Source organism: Balaenoptera musculus, chromosome 5 (assembly GCF_009873245.2).
Source record: "Balaenoptera musculus isolate JJ_BM4_2016_0621 chromosome 5, mBalMus1.pri.v3, whole genome shotgun sequence".
Lineage (NCBI taxonomy): Eukaryota > Metazoa > Chordata > Mammalia > Artiodactyla > Balaenopteridae > Balaenoptera > Balaenoptera musculus.
Window position 1 is genome coordinate 4,374,980 of NC_045789.1, and position 11,439 is coordinate 4,386,418.

Sequence of the window (11,439 nt, forward strand, 5' to 3'; positions counted from 1 at the left end):
TCCAATGCTTTCCACACATGACTTTGAAGGTTTCCGTGAGGGTAGGAGCTATCTCAGTCATCCAGAAATGGAAAGAGCTCATGATAGCCCCATGCAGGTTTCCAAGGGTCAGGTGTGGAGGTGGCCCTCATTGTCCCCACTCACACAGAGTCTAGCTCTAGAACTATTAAGAAGAGAGGACTCATTTTGATTATTAGTCAGTAGTCTTTGCTTGAGTAGCTTCTGTTAATGCTTTATCAATATGCAGGCCTTATAAATGCAACAAACACATTCGTTAGGAATAGTGCCATCTATATGGATTAACCAAATTAAACATATTTAGAGGTCTACAGATTCTGCATTGGTATGAGGCTCTGTTATTAAATATACACTCATCCTCAGTGGGGCACTCAGGAAACTTACACAGTTATATAATGTCTGTCCCATTGATTCTCCTGACATTGTCCTATCTTGGTGTCATCTGCTGTTTGACTATTGCATCCTGTGTGACATTTCCTGGCATAATCAGCTGTTCTAGTATCAATTAAACTAGTAATTTCCTTTTCAGAGTTTATATATAAATTTTAAAGAATTATTATTTCTATTATGTGCAGTTTACATCTAGTCTTTATTGAACAGAAATTATATGCTTCTTTTATGCATATGGCTATAGTTTCAAAATGTGTGGAATATTAGAGCTGCAACTTTCTTTCAAATCACAATATTCTTTTTATTCAATAAAAATCCCTTATTAAACTTATACTAGATGTCATACACATTATTAGGCCCTGAGATTGCAAAAAATACATGTTTTAAAGAAATAACAGCATAACGTGGAGACAGGCCTAAAGATGGATTAGAGAGAAATGTGAAGACAAAGTAGAAAAAAATATCTCTGGATATCTTTTTACTTTGGATTACTGAGGTGGGAGTGTTTTAATAACCTCTTTTGACAAAATTACAAAACTAAATAGCCTTGATCCAAATATTGTTTAAAAGAATCTCCATTGCCATTATTTAAAAGTACATCATTTCTTAGAGATAACAGTTCCCTCTACTTCGGTATATGTGGTTTTAAAACTACTGAATTTAAGTTTTGGGGTAGTATGATGGAGTCAAGCTAGACTTCAACATTGCCCCACATAGAAACTAATGTTAAGATCAGTAAAGAAGGTAAACAAATGAACAAGTCAGGAACACACACTGCAGCAATTAGACAAAGAAGGTGCCAAGCCTCATGTTCTAATCTTGTTGAAAGCAGTGCTCATGGACAGAGAGATATTTTTACATTTTTACAAGTTTCTCTAATTTGGGTCCATGCAGATTTCAGTTCTCTTTCCCTGTCCTACATATAAAGAGTGCAAACATTAAAGGCAGGTAACAGAAATCCTAAAAAAAATCTTAAAATGATCCTAACACATACACACACACACACACACACACACACACACACACACACACACACACAGACCAAGAGGTGCAGTAAACACCCTTGGGGAAAAGAGCAGACATTCTTTCCTTATCACTTTTGTATCCTACTCAAGGCAGGAAATAAATTTTGAACCTCATTCACTGGAGGCTCTAAGCTAAAAAGAAGTGGAATTGATATATCTAGAGGTAATTGTCTTTAGCATTACTGAAAACAAAAGAGACAATAAAAATAATCCTTTTAGAAAGCAAGAGAGAATACAATCTCAGGTGAAATTAGGTCTTTCAGATGAATGGCGTGCAGTTTTACAAAGGAAAAACATCTAAAAACTATAGTAACAAGAAACAGATCACTGGTTGCAGTGGGCTAGTGAGCGGGGAGGAGGGGATAGAATATAAAGAAAAACTAGGTCACTGAGTGTAATGGAAATTTTCTAAATTTTGATTATTGTGATGTTAACACAACTATCGACATTTACCAGATTTATAAAATTGAACACAAAATGGCTGAATATTATAGTGTGTATATTATACCTCCATAAAGTTGGTTAAATTAAACAAAAAGGGAAATATTAAGCATAAAAGAATTGTCTAAAGAAGTATGGCAGTCCAGATATTTGGAAAGGCCTCCTACAAACAAAAGGTGGGAAGGAAGCTGAGACTTGAATTCAAACTGATAGAGGAAAGTACCTGTTAAAGGTTGGTTACCCCAAGGGCACTCCCCAGTATCAGTGCTGACAAAGATTTTACCAGCAGCAAAGTGCAGGATAGAACTAGAGACTCTCAAATTAAACCAGAAAACTTTGAAGGGGGCTAAAGTGGCTCTAGATAGTTGCTAGATAGAAAATGAAATAAAAACATGTGCAACTAGTTTTTTTCCATATCATTGCATCTCTTTCTGTTTTGTTATATATACTGATGTGTTTTATTTTTTAGATTCCAGTGGGGAGGGGCAAGATAAAAGTATGGAATTAAGAGATACAAACTGTTATGTGTAAAATAGATAAGCAAGAAGGAAATATTGTACAACCCAGGGAAATATAGCCATTATTTTGTAAAAACTTTAAATGGAGTATAATCTATAAAAATATTGAATCACTATGCTGTAACACTGAAACTTATATAATATTGTAAATCAACTACACTTCAATAATAAAAAATAAAATGTAAACAAAAAAAACATATTAGAGAATTTAATAGACATGAGGAATACAATGGGAAAGTCTAACATAACATCTAATCAAATATCTAGAAGTAGAGAAAGAAGAGGTAGATGAAAATAAAATATTTGAGAATAGAATGACTAAAAAATTTCCTGAAGAGATTAAAGACAGAAATCCACAGGTACATGAAGCACATTTTAAAATGTACAGGATAAACACAAAGATGTGCACACCTAAAAGAATACTGAGAAACATCCCACACAAATGAGATATTTTAAAAGGAGCCGGAGGGATCTATAGGATCACATACACAGGAACATTTAGACTAATGACAGATTTCTCAGCAGCTAAAGCCTGAAAACAGAGTTCTATATTTTGGAGTAGAATGCTAAGAGAACATTATTGTTAATCAACTTGTTTTTATCCAGAAAAAAAAAAATATCATTTAAAACAAAGTCAAGTAAAAACAATTCTGAAATACACAAAAGCTGCAATTACCACTAGCAAGCCTATAGTAAAGAATCTCTAAAGGAAGTTCAGCATGAGAAGTAGAACCTGCCCATGAACTAGGAGGAAACTCTGAGATGCAGAAAGAATGGAGTAGAAACTGGTAAAAATAAACAACATACTGTTTTGATTTTCTGAGTCTCATTTATGATATTAAATTGATAGGATTAAAATCCTAGAAAAGCATTTAAGTCTGTACAGTATTTATTACAGTTCAAGTTTTCTAAAGCCTTTATTTTGGGGAGGAGGGAGACATTAATTTGTCTGTATGCAGTAAATTATGCTTGGTAAAATTTTAAGGATAGCCAGACAGATAATAGGGAGTATATAACTTGTACATGAGTAAAGAGGAAAATTGAATAAGAAAACAAAAACCAAAGCAATATTTTTTAAAAATTAAATATATTTAAAGGTAAAGAAAGAGAAATATATGCAAGATAGTTAAACATAGGGTAAAAAAATCCAAAACGTAAGAAGTTAAAGCTACGTCTCAGTGTGTGCACAACCATGAAAAATGTAATACACTACTTAAAAAGAAGTGTCAGAATGAATTTCAAAAAGACAACAATATGCTCTGATAGGAAACAAAACTAAAACATAAATTCCTGGAAATATAGAAAGGGATTTAAAAAATACCAGACAATTGTTAACCAAAAGAAATGTTACGTAGCTTTAATTATGTCAGACAGACAGTATCTTATGACAAACACATTATCAAGAATAGAAGCTCATGTTATAATGATAAAAGTTACAATTCATCAGAAAGATACAAAAATTATGTCTTTTATGTACCATGTAAAAAAGAAGAAATTTAAAAATCTACTTACTATCACAATGAGAAATTTAAAACATCTCTTGCAATTACGAGTATCTCATGGAAAAGAAAAGATTATATATGTGTAGTTAATTTGAAAAATGCAACTAGCAAACTTGATTACTCAACTACTATCTATCTATTCAGTTTATGTATCACTGCAAAATTAGAGATTAGATATTATTCTCAAGCATATCTGAAATATTCAAATGTTGATCATATATCAGGGCATAATAACATTTTTTAAAAAGGTAACATGTATATCATGTAATTTAACCACAATGAAATCAACTTTGAAGTCAATAAAATAGATTTTTATAAGAATGCTCATATACTTGGAATTCAAAAGCCACACTTGTAAAAAAAAAAAAAAAAAAGGTCATAAACCAACATAGAAAGCATAATATATTGTATTAGTCAAGGTTGTACAGAGTAAACGGAACCAATAGGATATATATATATATATACATATATATATATATATATAATATATACACACTTATACTACTACTTCATGTACTACTTATATGAAACGATATATATATATATATATATCGTTTCATATAAGTAATTTGCCCATACAATTATGGAGGTGGAATTCTAAGAACTTCAATCCAAATTCCTGAGAAATAGAAACGCCTATGGTGCAAGTTCCAGTGGGAATCAAAAGGCGGGAGAAGAAAGAACCATGTTCCAGCTTGAAAACCATCAGGCCAAGACAGCAAATTCTTTCTTGTTCAGCCTTTTGTTCTATTTAGGTCTTTAACAGTTTGGATAAGGCCCACCTACATGGGGGAGTGCAACCTGCTTTATGCAGCCTATTACTGTAAATATTGATCTCATCCAGAAACATCTTCACAGACAATTAAAGAAATAATATTTAACCAAATCCTGGGCACTCCATGGCCCAATAAAGTTGACACATAGAGTTAATCACGACAAGTCCACTCCTTGTCAACTAGGTGCACATATGTCATATTTAATCTCCAAATAAAGACATATTTAATATTTAATCTCCAAATAAAGACAATAACAAGGGCATACTTCCACCGAACATGACTCAACTCTCCTTCATACCACTAAAAATGTACTAACCACTCCCCAAGAAGAGGAGGTAAAGTTTCAGTGTAATGTTTATTCTCCACCTTAAATATTATTGTGTAAAATTAACAATATTTATATACTATGATGTAAAGTCAATATATCTTATGTGACATGATAAAGAAATAAGGAAAGGAAGGAAACAAAGATATTTGGATACAAATACATTTAAAACAAAATAAGTAATACTCATGACAGAGTCTGTTTTTGTAACTGTTCACATGGTAGTAGCTGGTATTTGTAACTGCCTTCTTCCACTTACACCTTCTGTGTTTCTTTTGCCTTCAGCAAGCAGCTCAGTTGGTCTTGGTTCTTTAACTGGTGACGTGACTCCAACTTTCATTCCCAAAGTGTCTGGACCACTAGTAGTCTTGCTTGGATTGGGTTGATGTAGTTTTCCATTGACTTTAATCATGGGCATAGTGTTACCAAGACACCCTAATGGATCTCCCATATTCCAGACACACTCTTCCTTACCTCCACTGTGGAGCAGTACTTCAGTTTCCCCTTGGTGATGAGGATGAACCATCCCAGCAAGCACTGTAACCCCCCTCTTTGCTGTTGAAGGAAAGGCAGAAGGAGTTCAAAGTAGCTAGGCAGCAGTGTTCAATGTAATCATTGTTGCGTTTCTTGGTTGAAGCATTCCACCCTCTGGAACTAAGATCTCTAGACCAGCAGAGCATAAGGTCGCAGGAAAGGAAGTAAAAATTTCATTTGGGTCACTAGGTGTAATAATGAATGCTACCACTCCCATTTCCACTCCCGGATTCTTGAACCCATGAATCATGGCTATGGGAGAAACAGCACCCTATATTGGACACTGATTCAGCTCATATACAGCCTTCTGGAGAGCCTTGCACCAGACTTGCAAGGTATTGTCATCTAGCTGGCACTGTAACAAGTCTTCAAAAACCATTCTATCCAACCAGCTGCTTCAGTATAGTAGGGAATTTGGTGAGACAAGTGATAGCCAAGATTATGGACCATGGTCATACTTCTTTGGCTGTGAAGTGAGTTTCTTGATCAGAAGCAAAGCTTTGTGGAATATCATGATGGTGATAAGGCATTTCTTAAGATCAAAGATGGTAGTATTGGAAGAAGCATTGTGTGCAAGGAAATCAAATCCATGCCCAGAGGATTTATTCCAATGAGAACAAAATGCATCCCCTTCCATGTTAGAAGCAGTTCAATGTAATCAACCTGCCACCAGGTAGCTGGCTTATCACTCCAGGTAACGGTGCCATATTGCAGGTTCAACATTGGTCTCAGCTGCTGGCAGGTTGGGTACTTAGCTGTGACCATAGCCAGGACAGCCTTGGTGAATAGAAGTCCATATGGCTGAGCCCATGGCCTCCATCCCTACCACCTTGGCCACTTTGTTCATGAGCCTTTTGGGTGATGACAGGAGTGTCTCGGGAAAGGGGGTCACTTGTATACACAGATCATCCTACCCACTTGATTATTAAAATCCTCCCCTGCTGAAGTCACCCTTTGGTGAGCATTCATACGGAACACAAATATCTTCAGATTTCTTGCCCATACAGAGAGGACTATCCACATACCTGTTCCTAAGATTTCCTTGTTACCAATTTTTCAATTATGTTTTTTTTCTAAATCCCTGATTATCTAGCCTAACCTTTGGGCGCTGACCATGAGTTGGTATGAATTGCACTTCTGGCCATTTCTCCTCCACAGAAAAGTGAATAATGAGGTGTGCTGCTCAAAGTTCTTCCCACTGAGAGAATTCCCCTTCACCACTGTCCTTCAGGGATGTCCCAGAAAGGGTCAGTAGTGCTACAGCTGTCTACTTTTGGGTGGAGCCTGCAGTTTATTCAGAAATATCTGTAAACTGGACCTGAGTCTTCTCTTCCTATGTCAACTGATCAAAGGGAACTCCCCATGAGGTCATAGGTACCGGGTGTGGGAGAGAAGGTAGAGTAGCAGGAGGTGGGGACCATGGGCATTTGGGCTACTTCTTCATGTAACTTACTTGTTCCTTCAGGGCTTGCTCAGTCACAATCACGTATCAACCACGTCCACTAGATAATGCAGTGCTGATGTGTACGCCCAACCTTAGGCTTGTTGGGTCAGATAACACCCAGATCATGATGGGCAGCTCAGGGCACATGGTAACTTGGTGACCCACAGTTAAGTTTTCAGTCTCTACTAAGGCCCAGTAGCAACACAGGAGCTGTTTCTCAAAAGGAGAGTAGTTAGTTATCTGCAGATGTAGAGCTGTGCTCCCAAGTCCTAAGGGTCTGGGCAGTGGATTCAACAATAAGATCCTGTCAGCGATTCCAAACTGCATTCCTATCTGCCACTGCCACCTTAAGAGCCATTGGATCTGTTGGATCACATGGCAAAGCAGTAGAGATGTTTACACAGCAATATCGTTCTGTTATAGAACTTTCTCTTGATCTGTATAAGCAGAAAGATTCTAACTCACATGAATAAAAGTCTCATCTGAATTGTAAAAACAGAGAGCCATGGCCCCTCAATCAATGTCCAGACATGAGCCAGTTTATAAGCCCAAAATGAAGGGGAAGCTCAGTCCCATTGAGAAAAGACCCTGGTACACTCCCCAAAATCTGTACTGTTAATATTTCTCCCAGCCTTCCCAAAGAGACCTACAGTGTTTGTTGTTGCTGTTCTTTTAAACAGGGAAACTGTACATGGGAGAAAAGAAAATAATCAGGCCTTTCGGGGACTACTAGAGAGATGCTGGCTCTGAACTGACACTAATCAGGAGAATTAGCAGTGTACACAGTCAGAGGAGAGGTTTATAGAGGTCAGGTAATCAATGGAGTTTTAGCTCAAGTTCACCTCACTAAGGGCCCAGTGTGTCCTGAACCCATTCTGTGGTTATTTATCCAGTTCTTAAATGTATAGCTGGAATACATACACTCTGCATCTGGCACAATCCCCATTTTGGTTCGGTGACCTGTGCAGTAAGGGCTATTATGGGGGAAAGTTCAGGTAGAAGTAACTAAAACTGCCTCTACCTAAGGAAATAGTAAGCCAAAGTAATACTGCGTTCCTGGAGGAGTTGCTGAGTTTAGTGCCACCATCAAAGACTTGAAGGATGCAGGGGTAGAGATTCCTACCATATCCACATTCCACTCACTTATTTGGCCTGTACAGAAGGCAGATGAATCTTGGAGAAAGATGGTGCATCATATAAGCTTAACCGGCTGAGTTCTCCAATTGTAGCTGTTGTACCAGAAGTGGTTTCCTTGCTTGAGCAAATGGAAATATCCCTCGGTACCTTGCATGTGAATGTGGCAAATGCTTTTTTCTTGGTACCTGTCAGTAAAGACCATCAGAAGAAGTTTACTTTCAGCTGGAAAGGCCAGCAAAAGTATACCTTCACTATCCTACCTCAGGGTTATTTCCAGCTCTGTGTCATAATTTAGTTCTCAGAGATCACGATCACCTTTCCCTTTTACAAGATATTACTGATCCAATATGTGGATGACATTATGCTGGTTGGACCCAGTGAGGAAGAAGGAGCAACTTCTCTGTTCTTATCGATAAGACATTGCATGTCAGATAGTGGGAAATAAGTCTGACAAAAATCCAGAGGCCAACCATTTCAGTGAAATTTCTAAGGGCCCAGTGGTGCAATGCATTTCAAGATATCCCTTCTAAGGTGAAGGATCGCTCTTGGGTTTGACCCCTCCTATGACAAAAAAGAAACTCAATGACTAGAGGCCTCTTTGAATTTTGAAAGTTTGACTGTGTTCCTCCAGCACGTCCACTGAGTAATTTGAAAATCTGCTAGATTTGGTTGGGACCAGAGCAAGAGAACTATTCTGTTTATATAGACCAAATGATAATTTAGTGGGTTTTTTAACTATTTCACTTGTAGGAACACCATGACCAACTAACTAGCCAATGCCATAGGTCTGCACTAGTCAGACTATTTTGACCGCTGCTTTGACTCTGCTGTCCACTGCAGTAACTACACCCATCTTGCCTCTGGTGATTGACTGAAGCCACTTAGTCCTTGCTACCTTGGGATCCAATTACTCCCATTACATTTAGGTTTCCTATTTCGTTGACGAGAGACCCAACAGAGAAGAGTGATCACAGAGCTCTTCACGGATACCAAAGCTCTCCTCACAAGTGTAGTTCTGACTGTATTGGTGTGTCTTCTGTACCCTGGCATTGTGAGTAAGTAGGTCATAAATGACAAGTCCAATCTAATACTCCAATCTCTCTGAGCCTTTGAATTCCTTCCTCTATATTAAAGTAAGATTGGTCCAGCATTTCTAATTCACTCATGGTGGGCCACCTTCTGAACCATGTTTTCATCAACCAGCCAGACAAGCTGTTAGATACCTTCCTAAATCTTAGCTGCAGCATAAATGCAGAATCTCTCCTTAATGAGCCCGTATCAGTAAATTCAACCTGATCCCTTATTCTCCTTCTATCATTATCCCATTTGCTTAGTATCCATTCTCATGAATGATCCTCAGAATCTGGTGTGTATAAATTAGAAAATTCAAGTAGTTCTTTTGGACTGCAGCACACCTCCTCATGGGTCATACTTTGCACCTGCCTTTGAGATGTCTGGTAGGGCTTCAGCCTAGCTACAAGTCTAGAAGAAAAGAATGGTGCTGGGGGTGGGTCCTGAAGACATCAACAGTGTCTTGCAAGACATCTGCCTCAAAGGAGGTCATTACGGTTTCCTCAGGCAGTGAAGAGTTAATCCCCTCATAAGGGAGTGGAAGGGCTGGTACCACTGGTGGTGGGAAAGCTGCTTCTACTGGAGTTGGGGAGGCATCTGGAAACGAAGACTCATCAGACTTTAGTGTCTCAAAATGTCGTATTTTCATCAATTTTTTTGATATGTCCCCATCCCAACTTAGAGAATACCATTCTTTCTCAAATCAATGCTTCTAACAGTAGAAGCTGCACAAAGCTTGGTGTTCAACTTGCACTGTAATTCAGTCAGTCACAGGATGAGATTCTTCATTTCACTGTCAGCCATCTCAGCCCTGCAGCTACAGGAAATAAGGATCTTCTTCAGGGAACACATAGAAAGTTTCAGGTCACTTATGTGGCCCTTGAGCTGGGAATTTGAATTCCTGAACTCATTATTTTCATTCATCACATCATCTAAGGATATTAGAAGCAACCAACCAACCTCATTAAATTTGTAAGTTTTCTAAAAACAGTCAAAAGTATCATATACACAGTCACACAGCTTCTTGCTTCTTGTAAGTGGTTGATTTAGGAGTGTGCAATGGAGTTGTTTTGCATATATCAATTGCTATGGACTATCAGTGCTTTTTTTTACTACTGGAAATAGAGTCAGTAGCTTCTTTAATCTAATCAGATTGGAAAGACAATTCCAGAAACCCTAGAACTGATTCAGAACATTTATTCTTAAAATTCCATTTCTTTAAAATCAGTTTTTATACCAGAACTTATATTACTCAAAGTTATCCAGAGACAAAACCAATAAGATATAGATAGATAGATAGATGATAGATAGATATAGATAGATAGATAGATAAATAGATAGATAGATAGAGATATAGATAGATAGATAGATAGATAGATAGATAGATAGATAGATAGATAGATAGATAGATAGATAGATAGATAGGGTTTACTATAAGGAATTAGCTGAGGCGATTATATACACTGAGTCCCATGATTTATAGTTTGAAGGCCTGCAAACCAGGAGAGATGATGGTGTGAGTTCCAGTCCCAGTCGGATGGCAGGACAAGACTGATGTGTCAGCTTGAAGAGCATCAGGTAGAGAGAGGAATTCTCTCTTGCTCAGCCTTTTGTTCTATCCAGGCCTTCAACAGATTGGATGAGACCCATCCCCACTGGAGAAGGTGGCTTTATTCAGACTATCAATTAAAATATTAATCTCATCAGGAAACACGCTTACAGACACACCCAAAATAACATTTAATCAAATATCTGGGCACCCCATGGCCAGTCAGGTTGAAACGTTAACCAATGCATGCATATTAAAATACTTAGAAATGAATATTAAAGTAGTAGTTATAGGTAAAATTATTATTTTAAAATGTTTATTTTAGAAAAGAATAAAAATTAATGGGCAACGAACTATAGAAATGATCCCTGAAAGTATAGTCAAGAGGGAAGAGATATGGGAACATATGTGTATGTATAACTGATTCACTTTGTTATAAAGCAGAAACTAACACACCATTGTAAAGCAATTATACTCCAATAAAGATGTTAAAAAAAATTAATGGGCATATTTTCCAATAGAAAAATTATAAAATACATTTAAAAAGCAAAATAAATCCAATAATTAGAAGAAGCAAGATAAACATAGGAGTAAAAATTAATTAAATAAAAAGATACAATGGATAGAATCTGCAAAACTAAAACTTGGTTCTTTGAAACGACTAATAACATAGACAAATGTCTCCCAATACTGACCAAGAGCAAAAGTT

The 11,439-nt window shown here is 37.1% G+C and overlaps 2 pseudogenes; one reads left to right on the forward strand and one right to left on the reverse strand.

Annotated features, from left to right (window-relative positions):
- Positions 1-5,181: 5,181 nt before the first annotated feature.
- Positions 5,182-7,480, reverse strand: LOC118895866 (annotated as a pseudogene).
- On the forward strand, positions 7,479-8,665 carry LOC118895867 (annotated as a pseudogene).
- The last annotated feature ends 2,774 nt before the right edge of the window (positions 8,666-11,439 follow it).